Genomic DNA, 14,572 nt, shown 5'->3' on the forward strand with positions numbered 1-14,572 from the left:
AGGATTTTTATTCTTGTTCAAACTTGTATTTCAGCTTACCGAGATCCCTGCAAAGTACAAAATTTACTGTTAGTAATGTTATTAAAGTGATAGTTGTGAAATTTAAATAATTTCCTCAGCTTTGTGATGTTCCAAACCTGTTTGACTTTCTGTCTGTGGAACCCAAAAGCAGATCTCAGGCATAATGCAACCCCAGTCACCATTCAGTTTCACTGCATGAAACACAAGCAGAAAAAATTGTGTAAATCATTCATGAAACCATTCTTATGTACACTTGTCTAGTTCAATTCAATGCAACAATTTATGTAAAAATGGTTAAGCTCTAAAAATGTCCCAGAAAAGATCCTAAAAATAATCAATGAGTTCACAACTCATGTGTTATGGGTTGTGTTGTAAGTCTTCTGGAGCCATATAATATCCTAGCTTTTTCCTTTTTTTTTTTTTTTTTTTTTTTTGTCGAAAAATACTAAACTTGAAGTTATAATTCAGAGTTAAAATGTCTTATATTCAAATGCAAATGATAAAGATATAAGACAAAATGCATAGCATTATTTGTGAACCAAACCTGTGATATTATTTTTCTGAGTAACATGATTGAGATTTGAGAGCATGAGGGAAGATTTTCAGAGAATAACTGATTAAAAAACACAAGTACACAGTCAAACAATACAATTTCACACAGAGAAAGTTCATAGTAATAAAGTACAGCATGTGGTGCAGGTAACTTACTGTAATTCAATGTTGCCACTGATATGTTCAGATCATTTTAGAAATGTAATGGTTGTTCTGGGGAAACAAAAGAACAAAGCTGATTATTCACAACAGGCACGTGCACAGGTAGGGCTCAACCTGTGCAGAGCACATGCCCTTTTTGCCCTTACACTCCTAAGTGCCCTTTTTTTGGTGGTGTTTTTTTTTTTTATCAATGCTATTGGTCACCCTTTACGCCTGTCTGTCTGTTTTACAAATATTTATCCAATGAAAGTTCTTAAAACGAGCTTGTGTAAATCTTATTCGATCCTCAAGCTGTCAGTAAGCTGATAACTCCGCCCCCTCTATGTTCACTGAATCAACTGAAGTTCCACAGCAGCCGCACAGTAGACCGCAGCTGAACGAATTTTTGCGAAGGGTAAATAAATATCTTGTTGTTTGAATAAGTACTACTAAACACTATGTCTATAAAGGCTCACATTTTATTTATTTGATGTCTGTCTCTCTGACTGAGACATGTGGGACGTCGCCTGAGACTGAAAGAGAGGTCTAGGCTAGCATTTGCCATCTAGTCATAGCCAATACATAGCCTACACTTAAATATCCTGTGCATACAGTAGCATTTCATCTTTTATAAAATGCGATTTTGGCCAAATGTATTTTAAAACAGGAAAAACTGAGCGCCCCGCCTATACGTTAGCTACAGGCAAACTGTTTGTAACCTGTTGATGAATGTAATGTGATGCCGCCGGCGCCGTTTTAATGACCGACAAAAAAAAAAAAATGCACATTTGCACTCAATCGCTGGTCAAAAACTATATATTGATAAGTAATACAACAACATAATTTTATTTATTTTTTACCATCGGAAAATCATGACAGGTGCGCCCCCACGCTGTTTCGTACTGGAACTTACACAAAGCGACGAGTGATCCTCGTCACCTAGGTAACATATATTTCTAAGAAGTAAGAAATTTCTTCTTTGATTTATGATTGCTGATACACTTAATTTATTAACATTTAGGCTAATCATGTTATGGTAATAATAATAAATGATGGTTAATTCAAGGCTGTTAATATGCGTATTCGCTAGCTAATTTTTTAATCTATAGTATTCTACTCTCCCCTCGTCCTCACATGTATAAAATGTAGTAAAACATGGTTTTACTACAGTAATGTTGTAGTAGTAACTAAAAAAAATTACAGAATTACAGAAGATCACTGTGAAATCTTTATATTTTATCATGCAGAATATTCATATTTTATTCATGATTTAATTTATTCCAAGGCTTCATTTATTTGATCCAAAATACAGCAAAAACAGTAATATTGTGAAATATTTTTACAATTTAAAATAACTGTTTTCTATTTGAATATATTTTAAAATGTAATTTATTTCTGTGATCAAAGCTGCATTTTCAGCATCATTACTCCAGTTCTGTACTCAGTGTCACGTGATGCTTCAGAAATGCTTTTCACTGCAGCTGTACTTTTCACACTATTTTATATATTTTTGTTCATTGCTGGCTTATTTTAGGGGAAGTGTAGTGAATAAGAGACCAACATCCCTGGCTCACAGAAGGTTGCTGTTGTAATTAGGTTTAAAGAAGCCCTTAAAACCCTGTTTATCTATATTATCTATATTATTATTATCATGGTTGTTATTAATCGTGAACAAATCTAAAGCTTTTGAGACTATTATTTTTTGTTATTGAAAATGGGAGGGAGGTGCCCTTTTTCAGTTTCAGCACATGCCCCTCAAAAGGTCTGTGCACGGCCCTGATTCACAACATAATATTTATTGACCAGTAAATGGCTTTAAAATGGTATTTGAGAGAATGAGGGCACCTGTAGCAGTAAATTTAGGCTATAAAAATAGACCAAACTATATTAACCTGCTTTTGTTATTCATAACAAACGCCAATGACGAAATAAATTAGTTAGGCTATATCAGCAATTTGAAGACACAGTTGTACAGAATATGTTGAATTGAATGACTAAATCAATAATTTCCATTTGTTCATTAGATCAACGTAGTTAGCATCGCGGCTAAAACCTTCATACCAGATACTGTGCAATAAACAAATGGTAAACACTGTAAAAACGTAGTAATGTATAATACATTTAGTTTATATATGTGTGTGTTTGAATATATAGTAAGTAGACTCTGTATTTATATTTATTTGGCGAGTTTACAAACCTTGTAACGGAGAGCCGAACAAATGGCGGAAGCTTTGATGAGAGGAGCCGTTACTTCAAACCCGATGACGTCGATCAGCTGAGCTTTGTTGCGCGCGAGCAGCGCGAGGATCACTGAAGCGACGACAGCGGAGGAATAGCAGCAGTTTCGTGACAGAATAAAACTTCTCCTGGTTCTTCTTCATTTTATTAATATTATTATTATTTAGTGTTGTTGTTTAAGGTTTAAATTACTTAATAAAATAGGCCTATACTAAATAAATGTAAGCTACCCAAGTGAAAAAGACGTAGGCTACTGTTAAATATATTAAAATGCATTAAAGTATATTTGTATTGTAGGTCTACTAAAAACACTCAAGTACATTTTTAATGCATTTAATAGTACGTCTTTTTCACCTGGGTATGTATACTGAATCAAACTTAAGTAGCCTATAATAATAATAATAATAGGATAATAATAATCTTATTCTGGCCTCACTGAACCATTGGGTTCCTCCAGATGCTGGCTTTAACATAAGAGATCTTCCAGGAACCACTTAAATGTTAAAAGATATTCCAGTAACCCTTTTATCACATTCAAGTTCCTCTATTTTCCCCCAAAGCACTTCGAGGTCTCATGGTAATGAAAAGGTGACTCCAGAACCTCTGAACTAAATACAAAGTGCTTAAAGGATCCCATAAGTTCCAGCAAGAACCTCAAATATTGCCAATGCTCCTCCAGTAACCCTACTATAGGAAAAAGAGCTTTGAGGCACCTAAATTACATTTTGAAGTTCCTTGAGTATCCGACAGGATATTTGAGGCTCCTTTAGTTTTTACTCCCCTGAAACGTTTTAGAATGGAACTTATTCCCTCCCCTGTGTGTGATAAATGTAGCACGGGGGCAATCGGCAGCTTTCTCCATCTGTTCTGGGAATGTCCTCTGATCTTCAGCTTCTGGGTTAAAATTTCTTCTGTTCTATCACAACTTTTGGAACTGACAATTGATCCTGAGCCATGTCTTTTCCTTCTTAACGATGTCTCTTCTGTTGCTCTTACGTTAAATCAAAAACGGACTCTCTTCTCTGGGTTAACTGCTGCTAAGAAAACCATAATTAGTTCTTGGTTTCCCCCTAATTCACTATCAAAGCAGCAGTGGTTGTCCTATTTTATAGATATTGTTCGTTTGGAGCGATCCTCTGCCTTAATTAATAGGGCAAAGATTAAAACTATTGAGCACTGGAGCCAAACACATGACAGCTTAATGTCTATTCTTTAAACTTGACTGTTCTAAAGTAATAGGGGAGTACTCAGATGGGGATCAGGGCTAATGGGATGGCAGATTCCCTCTTTTTCCCTCTTTATTTATTGTAACTTTTAATTTTTATTTATGTATGTTTATAGGGGCCTTAATCATCTTTATCTCATTAGACACTTTCTATCTGTAAACCATTTATCTCTGACTATGTATATAGTTCAAAAAATATTTTTATTTTATTTTATTTTATTTAACTTATTTTATTTTATTAATCCTTCTGTATATGCACATGTTTCTATTCTGTATATCTGTTTTGTATTTGTTATCAGTTATGTCCTCCGCATTGAAGTAATTTTGTGAAATTTGTCAATGCTAATGCTGATAGCCTTGTGCGTAAGAAATACAATAAAGTATTGGTCACAAAAAAAAATGTCACTATGGGACCAAGTTGGTGTGAGGTACTTAACGAGTTAGAAAAGTGAAAAGGTACAGCATCGTTTTCCGTTTGGTTTCCCTCTTTTCTGGTGGATGGTCCAGGCACTTCGATGATTTTCAGGTCTACAGGAGGATTTTTATTCTTGATCAAACTTGTATTTCAGCTTACTGAGATCCCTGCAAAGTACAAAATTTACTGTTAGTAATGTTATTAAAGTGATAGTTGTGTAATTTAAATAATTTTCTCAGCCTTGTGACGTTCCAAACCTGTTTGACTTTCTGTCTGTGGAACCCAAAAGCAGATCTCAGGCATAATGCAACCCCAGTCACCATTCAGTTTCACTGCATGAAACACAAGAAGAAAACAAATGTGTAAATCATTCATGAAACCATTCTTATGTACACTTGTCTAGTTCAATTCAATGCAACAATTTATGTAAAAATGGTTAAGCTCCAAAAATGTCCCAGAAAAGATCCTAAAAATAATCAATGAGTTCACAACTCATGTGTTATGGGTTGTGTTGCAAGTCTTCTGAAGCCTAATAGCTTTTTCCTTTTTTTTATTTATTTTTTTGTCGAAAAAGACTAAACTTGAAGTTATAATTCAGAGTTAAAATGTCTATAGCATTTTTTGTGAATCAAACCTGTGATATTATTTTTCTGAGTAACATGAACGAGATTTGAGATCATGAGAAATAATTTTCAGAGAGTAACTGATTAAAAAACACAAGTACACAGTCAAACAATACAATTGCACACAGAGAAAGTTCATAGTAATAAAGTACAGCATGTGGTGCAGGTAACTTACTGTAATTCAATGTTGCCACTGAAATGTTCAGATTATTTTAGAAATGTAATGGTTGTTCTGGGGAAACAAAAGAACAAAGCTGATTATTCACAACATAATATTTATTGACCAGTAAATGGCTTTAAAATGGTATTTGAGAGAATGAGGGCACCTGTAGTAAGTAAAGTTAACGTTAGGCTAAACAAAAACAGAGCAAACTATAACCTGTTTTTTTGTTATTCATAACAAACGCCAAGAATCAGAGAATTTTCTAAATTAGTTAGGCTATATCAGCAATTTGAAGACACAGTTGTACAAAATATGTTGAATTGAATGACTAAATCAATCTAAGACAATAAGTCAATCATTTCCATTTGTTCATTAGATCAACGTAGTTAGCATCGCGGCTAAAACCTTCATACCAGATAATGTGCAATAAACGAGTGGTAAACACTGTAAAAACGTAGTAATGTATAATAAATTTAGTTTATATATATGTGTGTTTAAATATATAGTGAGTAGACTCTGTATTTATATTTATTTGGCGAGTTTACAAACCTTGTAATGGCGAGCTGAACAAACGGCGGAAGCTTTGATGAGAGGAGCCGTTACTTTCAAACCGATGACGTCGATCAGCTGAGCTTTGTTGTGCGCGAGCAGCGCGAGCATCACTGAAGCGACGACAGCAGAGGAATAGCAGCAGTTTCGTGACTGAATAATACTTCTCTCCTCCTGCTTATTCTTCTTCATATAATATTATTATTATTTAGTGTTGTTGTTTAAGGTTTAAATGACTTAATAAAATAGGCCTATACTAAATATATGTAAGCTACCCAAGTGAAAAAGACTAGGTTACTGTTAAATGTATTAAAAATGCATTAAAGTATATTTGTATTGTAGGTCTACTAAAAACACACTCAAGAACATTTTTAATACATTTAATAGTACATCTTTTTCACCTGGGTATGTATCCTGAATCAAACTTGCCTATAATAATAATAATAAAAATGCATTAAAGTATATTTGTATTGTAGGTCTACTAAAAACACACTCAAGTACATTTTTAATACATTTAATAGTACGTCTTTTTCACCTGGGTATGTATACCGAATCAAACTTAAGTAGCCTATAATAATAATAATAATAATAGGATAATAATAATAATAATAGAATAATAATCTAATTCAGGCCTTACTGAACCATTGGGTTCCTCCAGATGCTGGCTTTAACTTAAGAGATCCTACAGGAACCACTTAAATGTTAAAAGATCTTCCAATAACCCTTCTATCGCATTCAAGTTCCTCTATTTTCCCCCAAAGCACTTCGAGGTCTCGTGGTAATGAAAAGGTGACTCCAGAACCTCTGAACTAAATACAAAGTGCTTAAAGGATCCCATAAGTTCCAGCAAGAACCTCAAAGATTGTCAATGCTCTTCCAATTACCCTTCTATAGGAAAAAGAGCTTTGAGGCACCAAAATTACATTTTGAAGTTCCTTGAGTATCCAACAGGATACTTGAGGCTCCTTTAGTTTTTACAGTGTATAATATATGACTATGCACCAGTCTGCGCACACGTCACACACCAGGATGCGCTCGCGCCCTCAGATCACTGGACGTGGCTGTGTTACAAGACCTGCAGACCTGCATTATATGACTGAGAGACAAGAACGGTTTGACCTAAAAATATCAAAATTGAAACTACTGTGGAAAAAAAGACACCTACATCTTGGATGCCTTTGAGGTAAGCTAAAACATACCAAAATTTAATTTCAAAGTGAACTATCCCTTTAAGCTTAGCTTAATGCTAAAGTTGTCTAATGTATTGTATTTTATAATCTCTAGGCCAGATGAACTATAATGGCTCCAGCAGAAGAGAGAACGTCATCTCAGGGTCTCCAGAACGACCGAAGCCTGTTGAGCGAAACCGGTTTCAGTGGCTACTCGGGTCAGTTTGGGCTTCGTTTGAGCAAACTCAGTTTTTTCACACTCAAAAAAGTGGATCACCTTTTAGTGGTGTTCATCAAAATTTGATACTGGAGTTTAAGTCCAAGAAGGTTTTAATGCAGGGTTTTTCCTGCAGGCCGAAGAATCTGTGCTCATGTACAGCAGTGAAGCCAGAAGAGGATCTTCCTACATTCATGAGGTTCTTCCATGAAAACACATCTCAGGGTCTCAGGGTTTCAAAATTAGAATTTAATTTCACCGCTCTGATCAGGTTAATAATTTGTAAGCTTTAGTGGTCAATACAGATTACAATTAGTTTTTTATATTTTATATGGAGCCGGCTGCACCAGCTGCTTAATGCACAAGTACATTGAAATATTTACAAAAGCCTCCGACCAGAACCATATATGTGACCCTGGACCACAAAACCAGTCACATGGGTCAATTGTTCAGAATTGAGATATATACATCACATGAAAGCTGCATAAACAAGCGTTTCATTGATGTATGGTTTGTTAGGGTAGGACAATATTTGGCCGAGATACAACTATTGAAAATCTGCAATCTGAGGGAGCAAAAAAATCAATACATTGAGAAAATCTCCTTTAAAGTTGTCCATTTATGTTCACTATTGTGCTGCATTCACTCACAAAAATAAATGTTTGATATATTTAGGAAATATATTTATATGATAGGAAATTTACTATATCTTCATGGAACATGATCTTTACGTAATATCCTAATGATTTTTGGCATAAAAGAAAAATGGACAATTTTGACCCATACAATGTATTGGCTATTGCCACAAATATACCCGTGCGAGGTTTTGTGATCTAGGGTCACATATTGTGTCCGTTTCTTCATATTGTATACAAGAATACTTCCTATATTTCACGGTGTGATCCCGGACAGCACAGCCGCCTCGTTGAGAAGATTCCCGGCCTCCTTCCTGTACTTTGGACTCGTTTCTTTCGCTCTCCGTGCCTCTCGGAGGTTCTCCTTCAGGTTGTCCTGCAGCCTTTTCTTGTCTTGGTGACTGTGATCTGTAGATTCCAGCTGTGCGGTCATGGAGTCCTCATCCTTCAGAAGCCAGTCGATCATCTCTTGGAGTTTAGTGGCCACGGATATGATGGCTTTGGTGGCTTTGCTCAGCTCGGTGATGTTGTCTTTCGTCATCTTCAGGTCGGGGGGGATTTCGGCCTCTGACCTCACCATCAGAGTGAAGTCATATCCTTTAACCTCCAGACTGATGTAGCAGTTCCCTAACGGGGGGGAAGTGAGACTCAAATGAAGAGCGTACTCGATAATAAAGGAAACAACAGTGAAGGACGTCACTTTATAAATTAAGGTTATAGATTCAGTGTCCGGTATAGGAATGATGAAATCATTTATGATTAACATATCATATATGTTATGTAGACACCAAAATCATATTTACTTTATATAAAAGGAGTATTCTGAATGATTAACTACAATACATAATTCAATGCATAACTATACTAAAAATCTCTAAATAAAAAAAAAATAAAAAAAATAAAAAGTCATTTATAAATTATAAATATTTAATACAATACACAAATTAAGTAAAACTGGATTAAAAAAACAAAAAAGTTTATATGGTACTCCAGTGTACTTTAAAGAATACCATGGTATTAGCCATAGTAACACATACAAAATTACCAGTGAAATATCATGCATCCAAAAACAGGATCCTGAATGATGAATAAAATACATAAACCTTATGCGCTACTTTTATTATCATATTAATCCTAGAGAGAATCTATTTGTAATGGTCCATTATGAATAAGTGTTTTGTGAAATGCATGAGTTCTCCATCATATGCTGATGTGTGTGTGTGTGTGTGTGTGTGTGTGTGTGTGTGTGTGTGTGTGTGTGTGTGTGTGTGTGTGTGTGTGTGTGTGTGTGTGTGTGTGTGTGTGTGTGTGTGTGTGTGTGTGTTCTGCCCCCTGCAGGCTGTGTGTGTGAGGGTCTTACCATGTTCCTCCTTGACCTTCTTCAGGCACTGAGTCAGACTGTCATTAGTCGGGCACTGGTAGTGACAAATTGGGCACCAGGTCAGGAAGCAGACAGACTGGCTAAACCGACCGTCTGCTAGCGGCCTCGCGTCACCCAGGTCAGAAAAATCCCATCACATAGAGCCTCTTTCACCTAGATATCATCATATAGAGACTGTGTCTGTTCCCCGAATTTGGAAATCCAAAAAACGTTTAAACCCATCTAAGGTTAAAAATGTAATTGATGTTCAACAAATAAAAAACAGCTATAATACAGATGAGCAAATGCTAAAGCTTGGGTTGCTGAATATTCGATCGCTTACTTCAAAAGCACTCATTGTTAATGATATGATTTCAGATAATAACCTAGATGTGCTGTGTTTGACAGAAACCTGGCTAAAACCAAACGATTACATTACTTTAAATGAGTCCACCCCGCAATATTACAGTTATAAACATGAGCCTCGTCTGAAAGGCAAAGGGGGAGGAGTTGCTGTAATTTATAGTAATATTTTCAAAACCACTAAGAAACCAAGTTTTAAATATAATTCTTTTGAAGTGTTAGTACTTAATGTAAAAATATATAAATGATAAATCACGTTTGAGATTTGTGCTGGCTACTGTATACAGGCCACCAGGGCACCATACAGACTTTATCAAAGAATTTGCGGACTTTCTATCAGAGTTAGTATTGGCTGCAGATAAATTACTAATTGTTGGTGATTTTAATATACACATCGATAATGAAAAAGATGCATTGGGTTTGGCATTTAAAGACATTGTAAACTCAACTGGAGTTATACAACACGTGTCAGGACCTACTCATCGTCGTAATCATACTCTAGATCTAATATTATCACATGGAATAGATGTGGATGCCGTTAAAATTCTGCAGCAGAGCGATGACATCTCAGATCATTATCTAGTCTTGTGTAAATTACATTTAGCCAAGGCTGCAAAGCCAACTCCGTGTTTCAAATATGTGAGACCTATCACTTCTGCCACAAAAGATTACTTTATTAATAATCTTCCTGATCAGTTTCATCATCTTAGCATCCCGGATAGCTAAGAAGAACTTGATATTGCAACAGAAACTTTTAACTCTCTCTTTTCCAGCACTTTAGACACAGTTGCTCCTTTGCGCTTAAAGAAGATTAAAGAAAATAATCCAACGCCGTGGTACAACGAGCACACTCGGGCCCTTAAGAGAGCAGCCAGAAAAATGGAGCGCAACTGGAAGAAAACAAAACTAGAGGTATTTCGCATTTCATGGAAAGAGAGCTCGATTGCATACAGAGAGGCCTTAAAAGCTGCTAGATCTGCTTATTTTTCAACCCTATTAGAAGAAAATAAACATAATCCTAGGTTTTTATTTGAAACAGTGGCTAAACTAACGAAAAATAAAGCTTCAAACACAGAAGTTTCCAAGCAGCACAGCAGTAATGACTTTATGAACTTCTTCACTTATAAGATTGATAATATCAGGGACAAAATTATAACTATGCAACCGTCTACTACAGTATCGCATCAGGCAGTGCATTGTAGTCTCCCGGGGGAAAAATTTGATTCATTCGTTGCTATAGGAGAGGAAGAATTTACTAAACTCGTTAAATCATCTAAATCTACAACATGTATGTTAGACCCTATACCGACTAAGCTACTGAAAGAGATGCTTCCAGGGGTCATAGATCCTCTTCTTAATATCATTAATTCGTCTTTATCATTAGGATACGTAACAAAAAACTTTAAGCTGGCTATGATTAAACCGCTTGTTAAAAAACCGCAACTTGATCCTACAGAATTAGTCAATTACAGGCCGATCTCGAATCTACCTTTTCTGTCAAAGATATTAGCAAAGGCAATATCCTCACAACTATGTTCCTTTTTAGAAAGAAATGATATCTGTGAGGATTTCCAGTCCGGATTTAGACCGTATCATAGTACTGAGACAGCTCTCATTAGAGTCACAAATGATTTGCTCTTATCATCCGATCGTGGTTGTATCTCTCTATTAGTGTTACTCGATCTTAGTGCTGCGTTTGACACCATTGACCACAACATTTTTTTAAATAGACTAGAAAACTATGTTGGCATTAGTGGAATTGCATTAGCATGGTTTAAATCATACTTATCTGACCGTTATCAATTTGTAGCAGTAAATGAAGAGATGTCTCATCGATCACAAGTTCAGTATGGTGTACCACAAGGCTCAGTACTAGGACCGCTGCTGTTCACTCTGTACATGCTACCATTAGGAGATATCATTAGGAAATAATAAATAAAATTTTGGTATGTTTTAGCTTACCTCAAAGGCATCCAAGATGTAGGTGTCTATTTATCCGCAGTAGTTTCAATTTTGATATTTTTAGGTCAAACCGGTCTTGTCTCTCAGTCATATAATGCAGGTCTGTGGTCACCACCAGTAAGAGACTGCGGTCGCGCCATCTGTGCGCTGGAGAACACCAGTAAGAGACTGCGGTCGCGCCATCAAATTAAGTGAGTTTTTGCATAAAACAAGCAGAATTATCTGCCAATGGGGTATGAAAATAATCTTGTTTCTGTCTGAATTAAGATTATTTTTCTTACCCCATTGGTTTTTTAACAAAACACTTAATTTTCATTTATATCCCCAGAAAAGCAGACTTGTCAGATATCTTATCTTTTATTTGTTTTTAAAGTGAAAACATAATTTGACTTAACCTGAAATGATATTTGAAAGTTGTTGTTTATTATGTAACAAATATTTTATGAAAGGAAACACAACACAGGAGCAGTTTTACAGAAATAGGGCAAGCTACCTTTCTTTTTGAAAAACTGTGTGACATACTGTCGACTTCGGCGTTCTCTGTCTTCTCTTTCCTTCTTTTCTTTCCGTTTTTGATGCCCTTCAAGACTTTTGATGTGACATGCCTGCGTGTGTCACTGTCTGCGCTGCATCATAGCAAGTGCTTTAGACCTTTCTCACAATAACCTGTCAAGCGTCAACACACCAGACAAACATAAACCCGGGCAAGTTTAAAATGGATCAAAGAGTCTACACAACTTCATTAACGGATTTGCCAAATATTACATTTGCTGATGTGACAAGACTCGTGGAGGAAAACTCCGTCACCAAAAAGAAAAAAACTAAATAAAGGGTACAAATTTTTCCACGAGGAATTTGTCCATAAATATGAAGGTAAGTAGAGAGCGAGGCTAACTGTTACTGAACTGTTACCTAAAATGACACATCATTAGCGTGTCCACTTAGACATAATGTATAGACTACCTTACTAAACTACATTATAGTTGCTTTTAATGAAGCATTATGGTAAAAGAGAGCTGCTGTTTGTGTAAAAACAGTTTATAAGATGGTTTGGCTAGTTTGTGAATGTATCAACCCCCACTGTTTTATCATTTATCCTTTCGATTGTGTTTCAGACCAATTGGATGCCAAAAGAAGACGAACAGAGAGAATCAGAAAAGAGAAGATAAATTTATCATCTACCAGTGATATGGAAAATAGGAGGTGATCCCGCTCCAACAGTCAGTCAGATCCAATCCGCAGAGGATGAGGCAGACCGAAAACTGTTGGGCTGAAGAAGCAGGAGGAAGAAAAAGGTAATGTGCTCCCACGTGTCTAGGGAAAAGTAAGAATTGTAGATTTATAATAACTATAAACATGGACTTTAAGAAATGTAGACATCCAGGGTGATTTATTTGATATTTTATGAGTGTTATTTTCCCCTTTAGTCTTTTACAGTGATGTCAGATACATTTTTCTCGTAGACTTTTCTTTTAATATTTGCTGAAATATATACCTTCAATTACTGCCTATGGTTGTCCAAGTGAACGTCTTGTGTGTAGCAACAATAATGTTAGCCGTATACTATCATCATCAGTTAACATTTTTGTCTGGTAATGTCTGTGTTTATATGCTTATTTTTGCTTGTCAGTATCAATTGTAGTATACGGGCAGGTTTTTGTGAGGGCTAGATGCTACCCATCTCAGAGGAAAAACGAGGAACCTCACAAACAAGAGGTTTGACCAATGAGTGCAAAAGTTCCCAGTTCGTCTGGTAGCAAGTTTGGCAACCTGCGCTTCTTACTGCCGTCGCAGTACTGTTCACTCGCTGCGGTTGCAGCTCTTTCTGCTGAGTTTCTGCACAGTTACAAGTATAGAAACGTTGACACACTCTCGTTTGTTATTGTAGCCTTGCTGGCCACAGGAGTGCTGTTTTTATATTGTTTTGATTAGTGACAGTAGGTGATTTCCAGCATAAATCTACCCTAATTATGTGCAGGAGACTTACTCCTGCACATAATTAAATAAAATGGTTGACTTACTCTATCTTTTCTTTCTTTAGGACCATTTCCTGACCCTGATTTGATGGCTGCTGGAGCCAAGATGTGCGAGGTGCGACCCCAGCCCCTCATTGCCCTTGTGTTAGATGGCTTGTCTGAGATAGAGCTGACTCCATCCAAATTTGGCCCTGTTCCACGTGGATCCCCCCATCATACCATTGTCCACCTCCACTGGAAACATCCAGTGACCTTATCCTGCACCACTTGGCTCCTGAATTCCCAGCTCTTCCTCTGGATCAGCATACCTTCTATAACCTGGACTTTGTTCCAACATTGCAACAGCAACTGCACCTACAGTCATTACAAGTGTCACCACAAATGGCCAGTGAAATTGAGAAGGGAACCAGGCAGCAGTCCAAATGTCCTGCGTGGGCGCAGTTACATCAACCACGGTTAACTGCCAGTCGCTTTCAAGAGGCCTGCTCTTCCTGGGAGGGAATGCAGCAAAGGCCCTTGCTGGCCAAATGATAAGAGGCTCCAGAAAGCAAACTGCTGCAATTGTACAAGGTCTGCAAATGGAGTCAGAAGTCCTGACCAATTATGCTAAATTAATGGTAGTTAATGTGCTGTCGGTTGGATTTGTCTTCCCCCCAGAAGCACCACATCTTGGGGCTAGTCCAGACGGTAGGGTCTTTGACCCTTCAGAGTCAGCGCCGTTTGGACTTGTTGAAGTGAAGAGCACCACAAAACACGATGCTTCGCAGGTTGCGCACCTTAAGAGGGAAAATGGCTATGGCAGGCTGAGGCAGTCACACCGATACTACTGGCAGGTTCAGGGACAATTAGCAGTAACCGGCCTTGAGTGGTGTGACTTTGTCACGGACACTCAGGCAAATTTATATGTTGAAAGAATTTGGCGAGATGTTTCATTCATACTCAAAATGAAGGACAAATTATTAG

The 14,572-nt window shown here is 36.8% G+C and overlaps 1 long non-coding RNA gene across 1 annotated transcript; it reads right to left on the reverse strand.

Annotated features, from left to right (window-relative positions):
• LOC308697540 lies at window positions 1–823 on the reverse strand. The gene is made up of 3 exons (XR_014030951.1): window positions 730–823; window positions 138–212; window positions 1–47 (listed from the first exon to the last, which is right to left on the reverse strand). It is a non-coding gene; the product is annotated as an uncharacterized lncRNA (long non-coding RNA).
• Window positions 824–14,572: the final 13,749 nt, after the last annotated feature.

This window comes from Scardinius erythrophthalmus (assembly GCF_964197995.2).
Source record: "Scardinius erythrophthalmus genome assembly, chromosome: 10".
NCBI lineage: Eukaryota > Metazoa > Chordata > Actinopteri > Cypriniformes > Leuciscidae > Scardinius > Scardinius erythrophthalmus.